The following is a 19,272-nucleotide window of genomic DNA, read 5'->3' on the forward strand; positions in this document are numbered from 1 at the left end:
TCTTACTAAAGTTTTTTTTTAAAAAAAAAAAAACTCAAAAATGGTTAATCATGTTTCATTTTGACTTTGTCCAAGTTTTTTTTTTTTAATCAGACTTTGTTCTGTAGGAATTTTGCTGTTGTGCTCCCAGATATGTATGTGTGTTTGTGTCTGTCTATGTGTGTGAAAGTTGCAATTGGAGATTTAGTTAGGGTGTCTGGAATATTCCACTTTCTGCTGTTCATTATTATGTTCCTTTGAATAGTCTGCTTCTCCAGGCTCTCTCAAGGCACTCAATTTGCATGTTTCTTGTGTGGTTAGGTATACAACCTATGATCAGTGTGAATTATCAGTCTAACAAATTTTCTAAGATGTTTTCCTCATATGCTCTTTTGTGTGAGAACATTTTCCTGTGATTACTCTTTTATTTATTTATATCTGGTATTTTATATCTCCTGAGACTATCTCATAATAAATGCACATATATGCAAATGCATTTATTTCCCTATTTTCATAGTATTGTAGGAAAAATCAAGCCTGCTTTACCATCTACTTCCATATTTGATCCCTTCTCATTTACTGTGTATCCATGTCATCAGATTTCTATACTCTTGAGGATATTGACATTTTTATGTTGAGTTAAGCACATGTAGCATTGTTTTTTATATGTGTCTTTTATTTTGCAACAGGATCTTCCTATATAGACCACACTGGCCTGAAACTCACAGAGATCGCCTGCCTCTATCTCCCCAGTGCTGGGATTAAAGGCATGTACCACTGTGCTCAGTTCATGTAAATATATATGGTGTGTGTTTGAAATTATAATTAGAGAGTTTTCTTCCTTGTTTTCCTTCCTTCAGTCACCCATATGTATCCCCTTGATTTCTCTCAAATCCATGGCTTCTTTTTAATTTTACACACACACACACACACACACACACACACACACACACACACATATCTCCTAAATATATAAATATGTGTTCAGTTCATATAATATTGCTTAAATGTATATAACTTCAGAGTTGACCAGTATATAGCCTGCATTGTTTATATCACACTGGTGCCTAACTTGAATTTTTAAAGTTGCGTTTTTCTCTGTCACTGTACTAAGACCTATATTAATCTTTGTAATTGATAAATAACTTATTAGTGTTGGTTCAGAATAGAGATAGTTCAGTCTGTCTCATGCATAACAGCTTGGTTGTATCCGATTAGATTTTTCTTATGATAAATTACAATGCAATGACTTATTATATTGTTGTGTATCACAACAGCACAAGTATATCATTAGGTTAAAAAAGAAGCATGCTGGGGCTGGAGAGATGGCTCAGAGGTTAAGAGCACTGACTGTTCTTTCAGAGGTCCTGAGTTCAATTCCCAGCACCCACATGGTGGCTTACAACCATCTGTAATGAGATCTGGTGCCCTCTTCTGTGTACAAAATAAATAAATAAATAAATAAATAAATAAATAAATAAATAAATAAATAAATAAATAAATAAATCTATCTTAAAAAAGAAGCATGCTGTTCACTCACTTGAATATTAGTAATTACAGAGATCTCACTGTCATGGAAATAAGTTACCATTACCCTTTAATCCAAAGTACTATATGTGTTTTTTTAAAGATATATGTTTATTTTTATTTATGTGTCTATGTGTGTGCTAGGTGCCTTTAAAATCCTGAAAAAAAATGTTAGTTCCCCCTGAGCTGGAGTTACAGGTAGTTGTAAGTTTCTGATGTGGGTGCTAAGAACCAAACTTGGGCCCTCTAGAAGAGCAGTGCTTAACTGCTAAGCCATTTCTCCAGTTCCTTGTGTATGCTATTATTACAGTTACAAGGGGTATTGGATACCTCCACTATAACAAAGTAGGAGGAACCAAAGAATTAAGAGCACCTTTGAAAGAATGTTGGCCTATGAGACTGGACAAATAATCCTTAGTTTGGTAGAGTATTGGCCTTTTAAATGGAGACTATCCACAATAATTTTGAAATAATATCTTAAAGATAAAGCGTGAAACAGTGCAGCTTTCTGAATTTCCTTTCCTTTTCTAAGTGAGAGACAGTCATTGAAAGTGTATTCCTACTGTGTTTCTTGTCTTTCTTGGTCTGAGTTACTTCACTCAGGATGTTTTTTTCTAGTTCCATCCATTTGCCTGCAAATGATGTCATTTTTAAACATGGTATGTACTCATTCATAAGTGGATATTAGGCATAAAGCAAAGGATAACCAGGCTATAATCCACAATCCCAGAGAAGTTATGTAACAAGGAGGACCCTAAGAGGGACGTGCAGGATAACCCTAGGAAGGGGAAAGAAATAAGATCTCCTGGGTAATTTGGGAACATGGGGGTGGGGGGTTTGGGGCTTTGGGGGGGTAAGGAATGATAAGGGGAGGTGGCAAGAGAACATGAGGGAACAAGATGGTAGAGTTGGGGGAGGGACAGATTGGGAGAACAACGAAAGAGATGTCTTGATAGAGGGAGTCATTATGGGGTTAGGGAGAAACCTGGTGCTGGTGAAATTCCCAGGAACCCACAAGGATGACCCCAGCTAAGACTCCAAGCAATAGTGGAGAGGGTGCCTGAACTGGTCTTCCCTGTAATCAGATTGGTGAATACTCTGTCATCATAGAACATATATCAAGTAACTGATGGAAGCAGATGCAGATATCCACAGCCAAGCACTGAGTTGAGCTCCTGGAGTTCAGTTGAAGACAGGGAGGAGGGATTATAGGAGCAGCATGGGGTCGGGGTCAAGATCATGATGGGGAAACCTACAGAGACAGCTGACCCAAGCTAGTGGGACCTCATGGACTCTGGACTGACAGCTGGAAACCCTGCATGGGACCAAACTAGGCCCTCTGAATGTGGGTGACAATTGTGTGACTTGGGCAGTTTGTGCCCCCCCCCCCTGGCAGTGGGACCAGAATTCATCCCTAGTGCATGAACTGGCTTTTTGGAGCCCATTCTCTATGCAGGGATACCTTGTTCAGCCTTGATGTAGAGGGGAGGAGCTTTTTCCTGCTTAACTTGATATGCTACTTTGTTGACTCCCCATGGGAGGCCTTACCCTCTCTGAAGAGTGGATGGGGGCGTGGGGTAGGGAGAAGTGAGATGGAGAGCAGGAAGAGGGAAGGGAGGGGGAACTGTGGCTGGTATGTAAAATGAAAAAGAAACTTAAATAAAAAAAAGTGTATTCCCGCAGAACAGGAATGACTCAACCAGTTTAGGAAAGTAGTGCAGGGCTGGAGAGATGGCTCTGAGGTTAAGAGCACTGCCTGCTGTTCCAGAGGTCCTGAGTTCAATTTCCAGTAACCATGTGATGGCTCACAGCCATCTGTAATGAGATCTGGTGCCCACTACTGGTATACAGGCATACAAAGAGGCAGGATGTTATATACATAATGAATAGTCTTTTAAAAAATGCTGGGAAAGTAGGGCAACTCAGCGGCTGAGTACTGAGAATTTGGTCATCTGAAAATGTACTTTCACTTTTATGGTTATATGATATAATTTGAGACCGTGAGAAACATAACATTTTTAAATTGTCAGTTGTAAAAGTGATGCCAGTTCTGTGAACTCTTTGTTTGTAATAATTGTCACTTAAGTACTTTGTACAAAAGCATTGCTTCTAGAGTGACAAGGACTACACTGAAGAAATATACTTTTGTATGACATATATCTAAATAATATATAGTATTACCCAGTTTCATGACAGATTCATGGCCAGGCCCATCAAGTTTCAAAACATGAAGATGTATGATAAAATGAACCTGGAGATGCAACAGTGCAAGAGTACTTAAGAACATATTTTATTTATAAAAAGCAGTTTTATAAACTGCTTTTTTTTAAATAAAGGATACTTCTGACTCTTTTAAAAATACCTTTTGGAGATTTTGAAGTCATAAAGCCCAGAGCTTTAAAAGAAGCTATGATAAAGAGCTAGTAATTGTAGAGAAAGAGTATTGGGGGTAAAGGTGAGAAAAATGAAGATTATCTCAGGGTGATGTTATGACAAGCTTTATGACACAAAATTATGGTATTTATAATTTTTTTCTTTTTGAACTTATATTTATCCCTTATTTTTTCTCCTTCCAAACCCTCCCATATACCTTCCCTTGTTCTACTTAAAATCCATAGCCTCCTTTTTCACTAATTGGATGCATATATATATTTATATATCTCTAAGTATAACTACCTGTTCAGTACATATAATGTTACTCATATGTGTGTTTTCAGGGCTGACCATTTGGCACTGGACAACCAATTGGTGTGTACTTCCCTGGGGAGGACCATCTCTCCTGCTCCCAGCAGTCCTCAGTTGATTATAATTCTCTGTGCAAGGTTGAGGTCTCCTTGGCTTTTCCTCATCCAGTTTGGCATTGTTTAATGGTGTCATCTTTGTTCAGCTCATTTTTGGGCGGCAGTCATGTTGATAAGAATTTATGGGTATAGCTTCTGACATTATTAGGAGACACAGTCTCATAGCAAACTCCACGATCCTGTAGCTCTTACAGTCTTTCCTTCCTCTCTTCTTCAGTGTTCCCTGAGCTTTGGTACAGGAGTGTTTTGTAGATGTATTCATTGGCTCTGGGCTCCACAATTGTGCATTTAGATTGGTTGTAGTTTTCTGTACTGTTTTCCGTTTGTTGCAAGAAGTGTCCTTGATGAGGGTTGAAGGCTACATTTATCTGTGACTGTTATGACAAATGTTTATAGATTATTGTTAGGGATGATGCCAGTTTAGTAAATTAGAAGTTGTAGATTCTCCTCCAGTAACCATGACTTTACTAGCCCTGAGTAGCTAGCTAGGTTTCCAGGACCAAGCATGATACTGAGTGGGTCTTTAGGCAAATTAGACAGCTGTTGGTTACTGCCAAGGTATGTGTGTCAATACTGTACTCTTAGGGTTATTGTGCCAGGCTGGTCATTGAGGTAGTTCATAGGCATCATATCTGGGTAGAACTGTTGGGGTTCTTCCTTCCTTTGGAACCTTGCATGGAGCTTTCTGGTACCATGACATATAGTCCTCAGGGATGGAATAGTCAGGTCAGTTCCAGCTCAGGGACCTGTGGGCCCTATTTCTGAAGTGCATGGTGTCTTCAGCAATAGGGCCTTACCTTCCACATTTGGGGGGTAACTAAGAGTGTATTTTGGAGGTCTCTTGAACAGCCCTGGCTAACAACTCAAAAAAGGGCTACTCTTACTGAAGATTGCTTTTTCCTTTTCTTTTTTTCCTTCTAAATGATTTAATTAATCCCTTGGGAAAGGAGCTAACAAATTAGAGATAAAACCATTTCTCCAAAAACTGTGGCTCTTACCTGGAAAAACAAAATTAATTACCATATAATCATATTATTTTTTATTCTTGAATTAGTGAGTAAATGTTATAGATCAGAAGTTAAACAAGGGCTTTAACCAGAAAAATGTTCAATTTGAAGAATATATAAGGAAATACATTTGGTGTTTTGAGATAAGGTCTCTGGGTGGCCTAGGCTGGCCTAGAATTCATTATGTTATGCAGGTTGGCCTTGAACTCAAGGTGATCCTCCTTAGCTTCCCGAGTGCCAGGTTTCCACGTGTGAACTACTGCACTTGATTTAAATTTATTTCTTTATGGTCTGCTATTATTATGATGCTATAGATTCAGTGTGGACAATCATCCTATCTCCTGCTTGTCTTACTCTTTTTACATTTTATAGATACCATTGATTTAATTCTAGACTCAGATACTCAAAGTATTTTTATATACAAGATCTTTAAAACAACTTAATGTTTTTGATGGTTTTTATCGGCACTCTTACCCTACAAGGAAAAGTCAAAAGACACAACAGAATCCACTATCAAGAGTTTTATTAAGACAAGGAGAAAGGGATAGATGTGATCAGGCCTGATGAAAGGACACATATGGGAGAAGGGGGCAGGGGAGGGAGGCGACAACACGGGGCCTGCCTTTTTAAGGGCCAACCCATATATGTGCACACAGGCCCACGTGGCTACTCCACACATGTGCATAGATCATGTGGTCACGACATGCACAATTATGTGACCATGCAGCTCATGGGTTATGTAGGACGTATGACCCAGAAATGACTAGGTGGAAATGACTAAGTGTCCTACCTGCCAGGGCATGTGTGACCATGGGGGTGTGGCTGGAATTCTTATCAGTTTTATGTTAACATGGTACAATGGTTAGTTTTTTTCTTCTGAAATTTCCTTTACTTTAAAAATATGTTTTGAATTTTCAGATAAATGCATAGAATTAGAAAAGTCACATAGATTGAGATAATCCAGACCCAGACAGACAAGCATAATATTTTCTCTCATCTGTGGTTCCGCTTCTGTAGCTAGATTCTTTCTCTCTGGGTCCCGCCAAGCCCCTGCAGTCCTGTAGCCCATTTATAAAATAAACATACATACGCTTATATTATTTAAACTGTTCAGCCATTAGCTCAGACCTACCATTGTCTAGCTCTTACTCTTATACTCAGTCCTTTTCTGTTAATCTATATGTCGCCACGTGTTCCATGGCTTTACCTATTGCCTTTACATGCTGCTCCCTGGATGGCAGGCTGGTGTCTCCTCTAGACTTCCACCTCCCAGCCTCTCTTCTCTGTTTGTCCCTTCTATCCTATACTTCTTGCCTGGCTACTGGACAATCAGTGTTTTATTTATTTACAACATACAGGACATCCCACAGTACTCTTCCAAGTCTGCAAGTAGGTGTATACTCTCTGGAATAACCATAGAAAACAATAAAATCAAAGACACTGTGGGGCTTGGAAAATGATTGTTTTGTGAACTTGACACAATGTAGAATTGCCTGGGGAGAAAGTCTCCATGAGCAGTTGTTTAGATCCATGTTTGTCTGTGGGTGTGTCTTCAGGAGGTTGTCTTAATTACTTAAATTGATATTGGAAGGCCCAGCTTAAAAGTGGGCAGCATCATTCCTTGGGTTGAGGTCCTGGCCTGTATAGAAGGGAAGAAAGTGAGTTGAGCACAAGCATGCATGCATCAATTGCTCTTTCTTCTTTCTGAGGACGTAATGTCAGCATTTTCCTCAAGCTTTTGTGGCTGTGACTTCCCAGATACGATGGCCTCTAACCTGACATTGTGACCTAAAATAACCTTTTCTCACCTACCTTGCTTTTGTCACAGCAATATGAAACAAAACTGAGACACATGCCACTGTTAGTATAGTATTGATGCCAGTTAATATAGTATTGATTAGTATAGTATTGATATTGGTGATAAATGTGGTAAATGTCTAAATATCTTTATGTCCCTTCCTGTCATCCAGATTTATTTCAGTGTTTCTCTAATGGAAGAGAAGAGGAATTCCTACTAGTTCAGAATATGAGAAGAAAAATATCTATAGGATTATATTTACTATTGTGAAGGAACAGAGAAATTATTTTGTTTAATATGCTTTCCTTACACTTGTTTCTTTCAAATATTCATTGCTTTTGTCACCAAAACATAACCATAATATATATAACTTACTAGGAAAAGACTTTCAAACACAGAAGATGCAATTAAATACTAATATTAACAAATATTAAATAGCATGAACAAATTTTCAGCGTTTCTGGTATCTTGTATAAACACATATAGGTAGAATTAAAAATTAAAATCTGGAGACATGTAGACTCTGTTTATAGAGAATCTCTTTGATGCTTGGACTTGGATTAATGAAGATTTTTTGAAAAAAAAATTAAACAGTTTTATATTTTTCTCAGTCATTAAATAAGTAAATTAATAAATATGAAAACATTTATACTGGAAACAGAAACATTTGGAGGAATGTACATGTAAAACAGTATTCATGGAATACAGTCATCAGTGTCAGATCTCATGGTTAACCAGAAATGATGGTGTGTGATTATCTGTATTTCAAGCTATGCAGGAGGCTGATGGAGGATTGCAAAGTTGGGGCCAGTTTGGTGAGACCCTATCTCAAAATTAAAAGAATAAAATGATCAAATAAAATATAAAATAATAAAATGGGGCTGAATACATAACTCTGTGGTAGAGAGCTTACTTATCTAGCATAGATAAGGCTTACCAGTACAGAGGGCAAATAGAATTCATGAGCATGTGGTAGGCAGGAACTAATCACTTGGCTTGCATATCCTGTTGAGGGAAGAATGAAGTGAATAAGTCATAGGATAATTTTTTTCTTACTGTGTTCTCAGATGACACTTGTGTTTGAGGGATATGATGTTTCATTTTTTGAAAGCAGTGGCCTTCAAACCTCTATGTTCATGTACTAAGTTAAAAAAACACAAATCTTTAATATGTTATAAGGAAACTACTATATGTAAAACAAATCTTTCATAGTATATATACATTTTATGAGCATATATAAATAAAGATAATTTGTTATGAAAAATTATATTATGAGACAGGAGATTTGAAGTCAAAATAATGACTAAAATGCAAATAATATGTATTTCTAAAATATATACCAAAAATTCCAAAAAAAACCCCAACATATAGTCATAATATTTTTGAGTTAGGAAGTGAGGGGTTAAGAAAATTATTTCATTTTCTACATAATCCATTTCTATATAGCTTAAATTTTCTGTAAGAAAATATTTGAAGATATTATGTAAATGGGTTCATTAAAACTATATAAAATGTTTATTTACATTAAAAGTGTTTAGATACAATGTTGAATGAATAATATTTGGTGTAATGTATGATGTGTGTGAATGGATACAAAAGGAAGGTGTGGAGGAAAAACTTCATTAAATTAACAATAAACGTGTAATGTGCTATATTCTTCAAAATTGTGAATCCCTGATCTCCTTAAACTCCTTGAATGATGTTTTCCCTTTAAACTTGCATTAATACCAAATATCACAGTATGATGTAGAGAACTTATGATGGTGACAATAAGTCATCTTCAAAGATCACTGTAGTTAGTGGAGGAAACCCCCATGTGAGTCAAGTCATGAGTGAATGTATATTTTGACATGGGGATATCCATGTTGAGGACTCCAAGGCCAGTTGACCCAAAGGAAATTGGCAAAGCCATTACCCATGTGGTCCAGAGTCAAGAGGGATGGCAAAGCTTTCCTTGGCACTCAAACCATGAGTGTTTATGAAGGACGGGTAAAGACTAGCAACTGCAGCTTCCTCCTTGCAAATGTTTACAGCCTGAGACTTCTTGCCTACAGAGACCTCGTTCTTACCAAGACTAGCTAACCCCTCCAGCTGTACTGTATTTAATAACAATTCTAGATAGCTCGTGGTAGCAGTAGCACAGCCCCACCTGATCCTGTCTTCACTGGACTTGTGTCGGGGTGTCTGTCCTTTCTTCATTCCCTTGTTGCCCCTAGCAAGGATTCCAGGCCCCAAGGCACATGGGACACAACAGATCGTAATTTGGTATATAGAGCTTGTGATGATGGCCATAAGTCGGCTTTGCAGTTTCATGAACTAGTATTCAAGCAGCAACTTCCTTCCACCATTTTGCTTCAGAAAGCCAAACAAAGTAATGTGTCAGAATGGGACGTGCAGTCAGCATTGCCAGGTGGCAAGAAACACCACAAGAGTTTCATCGCTATGCAAGTGGCAGCAAGGCTCAGTTCTTTCATACTCAGCTGCAGAGAATGAGGCAAGTGTATTCCTCTACTCTGTAAAAGTGGAATCTTTTAACAGATATGTTCTGTTGGAATTCATGTTCTTGAAATGACTTTGTTCATGAAACCTTATACTATTGCAGTTCTTTACATGGTTGTCTCCCTCACCATGCTGAAGCTGTTTTGCACTTCCATTGTGTATATGTATGTATGCATGTTTACACTGCATACTTGAAGCCATGTGAAGCATCCTTTTCAATCATTCTAAGGGGTTTCAAGAGTATGTAAGAGCCATTGTCTAAGTAGAGCAGCTAATACGCACAGAGGTACTAAAAATAAATGTAACTCAGAACACTGAAATGACCAGGGACAAAGCATCCAGGAGACATTCTCTAGTCCCTTACATTCTCTGTAGTGATTAATGGATCACAAGGCTGGTCTCTGTCTGTGTGCCCATGTTAATGTTTGAATATGAAATGTACCCAGCACTCTTATGTGGTGAAGGCTTTGTCCCCAGTTGGTGACACTATCTTGGAATGTGTTTGATATTTAAAAAATGGAGCCTATGTAGAGGAAGTGGATCACTTGGGAGAGTATGTTTGTGGGAAAGAATCGTGTCTTTGGCCTTTTCTGGAAATGTCTTCTTCTTTCCTAGTTATAATGAGGCAAGCAGCTGTGAAGTCCATGTTCCAGTGCCAGGAAAGTGAGGGGTCACAGGAGGATGGAAGCTGAAAAGACTCTGAGCAGCCCCATGAAGATGGGACACTAATGGTGAAATTATTAAGGCTACCCACTACAGGACACATTTTTTTTATTAGAACAGTATGATAGGCAGGCAATGGCTTGCAGGTACCCGCACATATGATCAACACTCACTGGCCACATACAAGCTGGCAGAGATACACATGCAGACTGGTACAAAGGCCACACAAGGCAGGCACACAGGCCTACAGACAGACAGACAGACAGGCAGTCTGGGAAGGCAGAGGCTAAAACTAAAGCTCAGACTAAGCCTCTTGTCTCTGATCTCGAGGTCACATTTATATAAAACCCAAATAAAGGTGGCATTCTGCTGGAAACAGTCATATAACAGATTACATCACTGTTTACCTTGGGGTTCTCTGGATGTCTGCTATTAACGATTTTGTGCTGACTGAGAGCCCCCTTCCCCGGATAGTCTACTCTAGCCATTTTGTCTCATATCAGGTCTCCAAGCTGTCTCAACAGAAAGTGTTTCTTATAGCCCAATGTTCCTCAAAGCATCATCTGCCACATGCTTTTCCCACCATGGTGTTGCCTTCCCTCATTTCCATAGCAACAGACCTGAACAACCCCATGACAAAGCCTCTGAAAGAATGAGCCAAAAGTAACCATTCTTCCTTTTAAACTGTTTTCTCAGGTGTTTGTGACAATGATGAAAGAGTCTGACTGATGTAGCTCCACTCACAAGTTATTTCAAGACATATTCATCTCTTCATTTCCCCCGTATGGAGGAATGAAAGTCCTCCAGAGTTTTAATCATTGCCCTACAGGTTCAGGGTAAACAAGCACGTCTATCTTCTAGTCTTTGTTTGCCTATAGGCTGACTTTATGAAGTCTATGAATCACCATTTCAAATCAGCCCATACCACATTTACCAGCCCATCAGAATTCTCATCTGCCTTTATTCAGTGTGATCACTAAAGAAGGCATACTCGGGAGCTGTGGAAAGGTAACTTGAGGGAGGGGTAAGGTTTTTTGACAAAAGAGACCATTCCATTCCAAAGATGAACAAGCAATAGGGGATTGTGCCAAGCCAAACCCATGAAGCTGCCTGGCCACCTCCTTCAGCACATTTCCAGCCTCAGCACAAGCTAGTATGTTTAGGAAGATACTGGACATGGCTCAAGCTGTTTAAATCAATCGCAGAATTCTCAGAGGCCCTGGGGTTTACAAAAGTACCCAGCACTTAAACAATAGTTTTAAAATATGAACTCTAACAGTTCAAAAATGAATAGTAAGTTCTGAATTGACTTCAAGTGTTTCTCCAAGTTCACAGGCTACTGAGGGTCATCCTGGAATGAGTCCCAAGCAATTCCTTAATATTTACTAAGATACTCTTATGACATTGGAGTTTCCCACTTTACTTTTAGCTGTCCAGATGATCATAAAAGCCTGTACACCTCAGGAAATCCAAATCTAGAAAGACAAACACTGCATGTGTTCTCTAATTTGTGGATCCTGGTCTGGCTCTAAATCTTTAGATGTCAGTATATAACCTGGAGTTCCCACAGAAACCAAGAAAGAAAGAGGGACTATGGCTGAGGGAGAACTCCAGAGCAGAAGCTGGCAGAACAGATGCTATAAAGGGAATGGGAAGGACGGGGGAGACTTACATTGGGAATGGGAAGGAAGTCAGAGGGAGAAGGGGTATAAAAGAATAATGTTAAGGATAATTGGAAAAGCCAGAGGGAAACATTATTTTATGCTTATTTTAAATCTGTAACACAGAAATACATGCATATGTATACATATATAAATAGCTTAAATAAAATTCTGCCACTAGAGGTGATAGTGTTCCCTCAAAGTGTTATAGACTATCTAACAGACACCCTTGAAGCTTTAAATTAAGGATGTGTCCTAGTCTTGTTTTGATATTAAAGGGAAAGATTAGAATCTGTCACCTCTGTCACCACTGACACTAGAGTGATGAACTGCTCTTTTTATGAGATTCCCTTTATTAAATCTAGAAAAAGACATTTTCCATGATGTTGCTGGCCATTTTTTAAAAATAAGAATTATTTGCATTTACATGGAGGGAATTTGCCAGGTACATATTCTGTTTTCAGATGAGTGCAGCCCACTTTACTGAATTAATGTGGAACTCCCTATAAATATAAGCCCTTGAGATTAAGATGCTTATGATGAAAATGGCCCTTCATCAGCACCCTTGCATGTGGCAACGGGAAAGTACTCATCGCCAAGTTTGACTTATGCTTACAGTAAAGGCTACAGATCCGCATTTCTTAATTCTCCCCCCCCCCGCCCTCCCTCCCTCCCTCCCTCCCTCCCTCCCTCCTTCCCTCCCTCTGTGTGTGTGTTTGAGAAAGACAGACAGACAGACAGAGATAGACAGAAATGAGAGGGAGTGCTGGAGGGACACAGGAGGGAGGGAAAGAGACAGGGAGAGGCACAGAGATACATGCATTCCAGAGTATTGATTCTCTCCTATAGATAAAGCAGGAAGATAATACATTTCTTTCCCTTCATTCTGGGGGAAGAAAAAAACTCCTTAGAAAATTCATTTTTAATTTTTTTCCAGATAGTTTGTCTTAAATAAAGTTGCATTTAGACCAAGAGCCAGTATTTTTTTTAGAATGTATACTTGAAAGACCATCCTCTGCAGTTTACTCTCAAAATAAAATGGCATGTAAATGCATAGGAGACAGATATACCAAATTTCATCTTCAATGTAGATATAATGCAATTCATGTTTCCTGTGAAAGTAGAAAGAGTTGTGTATACAGCTAGTGTAGAATGATAACTTTTACAATTTATTTGTTTTATTTTCTTTTTTAAAAATTTACTTTTATTAATTTTTTCATCCAATAGGTTTTGATCATGATTTTTCCTACCCAATTATTATTATTATTATTATTATTATTATCATATTTCATACATGGCTACTATATTTACATCATTTTCATACCCCCATAGCTCCCAACTCCTCCCATATCCCTCTACTCCCCCTCAGATTCATGACCTTTCTTTAGTTAATTATTATTATTATTATTATTATTATTATTATTACACATACACACACAACTTACTGAATCCATGTAGTGTTGCTCTTATGTACATGTACTTGGGCCTGACTAGGGATTTGATAATGTCAGGGACCTTGTCCCTGGGGAAAATTGATTATTTCTCTCTCTTAGCAGCAATTATTGCTTGTTGCTCTTACGTTGGGTGTTGACCCTTGTCATATTTCCCTCATCCATGTTATCATGTCAACTCATGATACCATTTCCATGTCTTTTTTAGGCAAGCATACTGTTGAATTTTATGGGTGTAGCCTCCCTGTCATATATAGAAGATACTGTGTCACAGCAGATACTCTGGTCCTCTGGCTCTTACAACCTTTCCTTTCCTCCTTCTGCAATTTTTCTGGAGCCTTAGGTGTAGGGTTGTTTGTGTTAGAGGTGTGTCATTTGGTGCTGGGCACCTCACTTATTTTCTGCATTTTTTCAAGTTCCAGATCTCTATAATGGTCCCCTTCTGTCACAAAAAGATGCTTCTCTAGTGAGGAGCGAGAACTACATTTATCTTTTGTATTTAGTATCTTAAGTATTTAGAATACAGTCAGAAATATATTGGCTTAGGAAAATGGTAACAGTGGGTTCTCCTCCAAGATCTATGACTTTACTACTCTTGTGTAGCTGGCTAGATTTACAGAAGTAGGAATGAAATTCCATCTATCAAACAGACCTTAAATCCAATTCAGCAGCTTTTGGTTACCCCCAAAGTAAATGTACCATTTGGGAATCTCTTGCTGAACTCATCATCCTGTAGTTTATAGGTGTTATAGCTGGGTGGGACCTATTAAGTTACTTGCTTTTTTTCCCTTTGCAACTTACATAGTCCTTTAGGACACTATGAAAGCTAGCCCTCAGGAGGGAGGCTTCTAGTCAATTCCAGCTTGACTCTTCCTATGTCTGAAGTATGGGGTGTCTTCAGCAATAGGTTCTTATTTTCAGGTTCTAGGAGACAATGACAATAGCTTGTATTGTTTCAGGAGTCTCTTGGAATCTCCTGAGCAGCACTGGGAGGTATATTTCTTATGCCTAGTACTGGATTTTTTTTCCTTTGTTAATCTATGGGTATTGGGAGGACCATTATCACCCTGTGGGGCATAATTCCAATTAAACTCTATATATGTATACATATATGTATGTATGTATGTATGTATATGTGTGTGTATTTTACACACACACACACACACACACACACACACACACACACACACACATACACACACACACACACACACACACCCGGGAGTCACACAGTCTATACCCTTTAGTCCACACATCTTTATCTGCAAGTGTTCATTGCTGAGTCATTGGTCTGGTCTGAGGTCTGGCTTCTGTTGCATTTTTGATAATGGGCCCTCACTGGGATTTCTCTCGGATATCCTGTTATCCTGTGTCATGGAGATCCTGTAGCTTTGGATCTGTAGGCCCGGCCCCTTCACCTGTTCCTGCAGGTCATAGATGAGGTGGATGTTGTGTGGGCTGACCCATAGTCCTGGTTCTGGGCCTGGGTGGTAGCTGGGTTGGTCAGCCCGCCAGCTTTCCCTCATCATCACCACCTGGACAAGCTCTCCAACACTGCCCTAGGTAGCTCACCCAAAGCAGCATGCAGCAAGGAGCAGGCCAGTTCTTATGCTCTCATGTCTTCAGGTCCTTCTCATTCACACTCACACCACCAGAGCCAGCTCTACCGTTTTGTGTGATCAAGGTGCAGGGCCTGCTCTCCAGATTGCTGCAGTCGGTGAGGGGCAGGACCAGCTCCTCTGTTCTCATGCTCCTAGGCCTGGCTCTCCTGCCTGCTGCCGGTTTCAAGGAGTGGGGATGACAGCATATTTCCCTTACCCTTTCCTTTACCTCCTGCTACCACATGGCATACAAGAGAGGGGGAGGAGGCTGTTCTCCTGCTCCCATGTCCACAGGACTAGCTCACCTGCACCCCTGCCAACAGGGTCCACTCTAGTGTGCTACCCAGGTGAGGCACAGGGCCTGATCTCCTGTATGCTCCAACCAGTAAAGGGTAGAACCAGCACTCTTGCTCTTGTGACCCTGGGGCCAGCTCTCCCACCTGTTGCAGGTGGCAAGGGATAGAGGGAATCTTTTCCTCACCCATTCCACCACATGGCAGATGAGGGAACACACAGTCAGCTCTCCTGCTCTCCCGCTCTCCAGGCTGGCTTACCTGTGCCAATTCTCTCACTCTCATGACCTCAGGGCCAGCTCTCCCACCTGTCACAGGCGGGGAGGGTTGAGGGAAGGGAGGAGGTCTTCTCTCCTTGCTTACTCCATGATATGGCAGATGAAGGGTGGGGCCAGATCTCCCATGCATGTTCATGGGGACAGATCACTTGTGTTCCCTGGGTCAGCACTATTGTGCTGCCTGGGCAAGGTGCAAGGTGCAATATCCTGAGTATTGCAGTTGGTGAGGGGTGGGACCAGTTCTCCCTAGTGATGCAGCCAGTGAGGTGCAGGGCCTACTCAGTACAGCCTTATCTAAACTGCTTTCAGTAGTAGCAAAAGCCATGGACCTCAACACAGACCACAGCTGCTGCAGGGCCATGGACCCAGACATTGCCCCTGGCAGCAGCCTGGGCCTAGATAACACTATGGCCCTGGGTGGCAGCACAGGCCACCCAAATCTGTGTGGCTCAGCCCTTGGACTCCATTATGGCCCTAGGTGGCAGCCCAGGCCTCTGACATCCCTGTGGCTCCTAGTGGCAACACAGGCCACGAATATCCACATAGATCCCAGCCATGGTTGGACCATGGACCCAGACATGGTCCTCAGCAGTAGTCCAGGCCTGGATAGACCCTGGTTGGCAGCACAAGTCACCCAGACTAGCATGAACCCAGCAGTAGCATGGCCCTTGAACACCCACCCACCTGGCCCCAAGTGGTGACCCAGAATCTAGGTGTCTGCACAACCTTCAATGGCAACAGGAACCTCAGATATCAATGCAGACCCTGTCTGTGGCTGGGTCACAGACCCAGACATGGCCCAGCTTCAGCCCTGGCCCATACAATGCCATGGCTCCAGGTAGCAGTGCATGTCCATTGGGTCTGTATGGATCCAACAGCAACATAGTCTTTGGATACAAATATGGCTACAGGTCACTGGCCAGATCCTGGGCATCCATATGGCCTTTGGTGGCAACATGGGCCACAGACTCGGGCTTCAGTAGGACCACGGACCCAGACATGGTCCTTGGCATCGGCCCAGGCCTGGATGTCATCATGTCCCTAGTTGGCATTGCAGATGGCCCAGATTGGCATGGCCCCATTGGCAATGTTGCCCTGGAATGCCAATATATCCCCAGGTGGCAGCCCAAATCCTGGGCATCCGCTAGGCCTTCGATGGTAACACGAGCCACAGACATCAACTCCAACCCCGGCTGCAGTAGGACCATGGACCCAGACAAGGCCCTTGGCAGCAATTTAGGTCCAGACAATACCATGGTCCTAGGTGGCAGCACAGGCCACCCAGGTCTGTCTGGCCCTGGTGGCAGCTTGACTCTCGAAGACCAACATGGATTCAGGTGTTGGCCCAGACTACAGGCCTCTGCACAGTCCTCAGTAGCAATAGGAGCCATGGAGGTCAATTCAGAACTTGGCTAACAGCAGGGCCATGGGCCCAGACATGGCCCCTGGCAGTAGTCTGAGCTTGGATGTCACCATGGTCCCGAGTGGCAGTGCAGGCCTCTTAGATCAGCAGCATGGCCCCTGTTGGGGCGCATCCCTTGGACACTGATTTGGTCTCAGGTGGTAGCGCAAACTCCAGGAATCTAAAGGGCCCTCAATGGTAACAGGAGCTACAGACATCAGTACAGATCCCCAAAGCTATTTCAGGGCCATGCACCAAGACATGGCCCTTGGCAGCAGCTCAGATCTGGACATCACCATGGCCTTTGGTGGCAAGCAAGCCACCTAGGTCAGACTGTTTCTTACCTCCCTCGCCTCTTCAGATATGCCTCTCTCCCCAGCACATGAACTGTTCTGACTCTCTCTCATTTTCCCACCCTGTACTCACTCAGCATAATGGTGCCCGACTTCCTGGTTCCTGGGGCCTCAGTGGGGGGTGTGTGGGGGAGCTGTGGCTGTTCTCCATGCATCTAGCTTGGGTCTAGAAGCACTGAGCAGCGTTGATTCTGCCCTCCCCAGGCCAGTAGGCCTATGATGGGGGTAGGGAGAGCTGTGGCTGTCCTCCATGCACCCTCTCAGGCCTAGAGCCTCTGTGGTTGATTCTGCCATTCCTGTGTATTTTGAAGTAAGATTATAAAATAATGTTTTCTTATGTTTCTTTTCAAACATCTTTAGTGTTGTTCATTTTTTCTCCATTTCCCTTCATATTGCCTTTCTCCCTTCTCCCCCATTCATTTCCTCTCCATTTTCCCAGTTCTTCTGGTATAGCACTTGTGTCCTGCTATCCCCTTCTCTAGAGCTCCTTATATGCACCTTCCACCATGATCCCTGTCTTGGCTTCTGCAGTTGCTCAGGGTTATATGCTCAAATCTAAAGATTCAGAGCTAGGATCTACAAATAAAGGAGAGCATGTGATGTTTTTCTTTCTGTGTCTGTTTTACCTCACTTGGGATGATGTATTGTGGTTCCACCCACTTACCTGAAATTGTCATGATCTCGTTTTTTGTAATTCATGGTCAAATAGAATTCTGTTGTGTATATATACAACATTTTCATTATCCTTTCATCATTTGAAGGAGGCTTATGTTGTTTCCGTTTTTGGCTACTGTGAAGAGAGTGGCAACAAACATATGTGCCTGTGGAGTGGGATAACTGGCCCCATGGGCATTTGCTTAATGGTGGTTGGTTTAACTAGATCTAGTCCTAGCCTATTTTTTGGCTTTCTTTTTTTCAGAATTCTCCACACTGATTTCTAGAGCGGCTGCACCAGTCTGCAATCTTACCACTAGTGAATTAAAGGTTCCCCTTTGCCTGGATCATTATCAGCATTTGCTGTCAGCTATTTTTATTGATCTTAGCCATTTTGATTGGGGTAAGAGGTAATCTCAGAGTAGTTTTAATTTCTATTTCTTTAATTGCTAATGCTGAACACTTTTAAAGATATTTCTTAGCCATTTTGTTTATTCTTTTGAGAACTCTCTCCCCAGATGCTGCATTAGTTAGGGTTTCTATTGCTGTGAAGAGATACCATGACCATGGCAACTCTTATAAAGGAAAACATTTAATTGGGGTGGCTTACAGTTCAGAGGTTTAGTCCATTGTCATCATGGCAGGACATGGTGGTGTGCAGGCACAAATGGTACTAGAGGACCTGAGAGTTCTATATCTTGCAGGCACAGGAAGTGAAACGTCTCATTGGGTGTGACTTTAAGCATATATGAGACCTCAAAGCCCACCTCCACAGTGACACACTTCCTCCAATAAGACCACACCTACTCAAACAAGACCATACTAAATAGTGCGACTCACTTTGGGGGCCATTTTCTTTCATACCTCCACAGATGTGTAGCCATTTATTGATTGAATCATTTATTTTTGATTGTTTATTTTTTAAGTTATCTGTGAAGTCTAGATATTTGTTATCTACCAGATATTTAGCTGGCAAAGATTCTTACTCACTCTTGGGCTTCCTCTACAATCTGTGTTGCACAGAAGCTTTTTAGCTTTATGAAGTCCTACCTTGTGGTGGTATTGTGTTCCTCAAAATTTTGTGCACCCTAATAAACTTATCTGGGGTCAGAGACAGAACAGCCACTAGATACAAAGGCTAGAAACTGGTAGCACTCACGCCTTTAATCCTAGCATTTCAGAGGCAGAAATCCCTCTGGATCTCTGTGAGTTCAAGGCCACATTGGAAACAGCCAGGCATGGTGACACGCCTTTAATCCCAGAAAGCGAGCCTTTAATCCCAGGGAGTGGTGGTAGAAAGCAAAA

This window comes from Peromyscus maniculatus, chromosome X (assembly GCF_049852395.1).
Source record: "Peromyscus maniculatus bairdii isolate BWxNUB_F1_BW_parent chromosome X, HU_Pman_BW_mat_3.1, whole genome shotgun sequence".
NCBI classification, from domain to species: domain Eukaryota; kingdom Metazoa; phylum Chordata; class Mammalia; order Rodentia; family Cricetidae; genus Peromyscus; species Peromyscus maniculatus.